Source organism: Nuphar pumila, chromosome 16 (assembly GCF_984573655.1).
Source record: "Nuphar pumila chromosome 16, dmNupPumi1.hap1.1, whole genome shotgun sequence".
In the NCBI taxonomy this organism is placed as follows: Eukaryota; Viridiplantae; Streptophyta; class Magnoliopsida; order Nymphaeales; family Nymphaeaceae; genus Nuphar; species Nuphar pumila.
Genome location: NC_143264.1, coordinates 65,812,548 through 65,814,191, shown reverse-complemented (window position 1 = coordinate 65,814,191; position 1,644 = coordinate 65,812,548). Strand labels below are relative to the sequence as shown.

The window sequence follows — 1,644 nt, the reverse complement described above, 5'->3', positions numbered from 1 at the left end:
TACAGTCAATGCTAATGTTTTGATGATGATGTTTAAAACAAGTGTATTTGTAAGTGTATAAGCAAGAGTTAATGCTGCTTTCTAAACTTTCCTTTTTCTGTTCAATCCATTGTTGGCAAGACTTTGGGTTACCCTAGCTGTACTCAATTCACGACTTGTGACATATCTGGATTTTTTAATTATGTATAAATAGGTTTATAATAAATTACAATGTGGAAAATAATACATAATATGCGTTTGCATGCACATTCTGTTTGTCCTCTGTTTGCCCGTACAGCCTTTTCAAGTTTCTACTTGCCTGAACCAGGCATGGTTGTTGACAAATCTCTAAACCAGCCTTATATATTCTGGTTGCTGCTTGCACACAAGGGTTTGAACTTTGAACTGGTCATTCTATTATGATGTACCTGTTAGCCAATTTGTGCCAGCTTTTCAGCCCTCAAAATTTCTATGCAGGTGGATAACTCAAAGGACAATGAGGAACATATGATAGTTATGCCTAAGAGAATCTATGAAACTCACCAATGTCAAGTGGAAGATGATTCAGATGATTATGGTGCAAGGGTTCGAACTGCCAAAGGAGTAGACGGAAACATCATAGATCCTGGACCCTTCAGGAGGTGATGAAACTAGTTGAAGGAGTGTCACGTCATGGAGTTGGAAGGTGGTCTGACATAAAAAGGCTAGAGTTTTCAGCATCTGCTTATCGTACCTCAGTGGATCTCAAGGTAACAAGATCAGATGTTCTTTTATGGTTCGATGTTCCTGATGGTTATCTTGTTTTAACGAGCATATATTCTCAGGACAAGTGGAGAAATCTTCTGAAGGCAAGCTATGCTCAACTGCAAGCTAAGAAGGTGGTGAGTCCTTTTTTCTTTTTCACTATATCCCTGATCCTATTTCTCTGAGTTTGCCTTCTGACTCCAAATCTTCAGTTAGTGGATATAGTATTTGAATATTGAAACTATAGGTATTAAGATATATTCGAGGTTGATTGTAAGGTCATTCGTTGCAGCATCTTGCCAACATCCCACCAGTTCAGGGAAAAAAAAAAGTAATAACAATAGAAAGAGAGGTCCTTTTAATTGTTTATATAGTTAAATGGCACCTGAAAGACATGGCAGCACTTCATGATGACACTAGTTTCTGTAATATTTCGGAATTAATGGAAAAAAAATCTGCACTGCACAGGTTGAGCAACGGAGAAGGCATACATCCATTTCAATCCCAGCTTCTATTTTAAGGCGCGTGCGGGAACTAGCGGCCATGCACCCTAAGGAGCGGCAATATGTAGCACTTCAGCATGCTTCAGCTTCGAGCATAATCTCAATGCCATTTAAGAATGCATCGATCAGCCGTGGTGGAATAACAGTGCAGAAGCGGCAGTCCATGGAATTTTAACAGGGAAAATTGAAACAAAAGCATGTGTAAGATCCAAAGTGTGCCCTTTTCTGTTAAGTCTTGTGCCATGTTTTTGACCTGGTGCAGGCGGTACAATCTGGAGTTTTTGAATTTCCTAAACCTGTAGCAAATCTATGTATATTGGTATTCATAGTTCTTGTCGTGTACATATTGATGGAAAATGCTATAGCTGTGGAACTCTTTAAGCTAAAACCAAAGTGAAAAGAAGATGATACCCTGCCA

At 38.9% G+C, this 1,644-nt stretch overlaps 1 long non-coding RNA gene across 1 annotated transcript; it reads left to right on the top strand.

The window, feature by feature from the left end:
* Positions 1-594: 594 nt before the first annotated feature.
* LOC149813392 (uncharacterized) lies at positions 595-1,402 on the top strand. Its single transcript, XR_016428225.1, has 3 exons — positions 595-728; positions 804-860; positions 1,192-1,402. It is a non-coding gene; the product is annotated as an uncharacterized LOC149813392 (long non-coding RNA).
* The last annotated feature ends 242 nt before the right edge of the window (positions 1,403-1,644 follow it).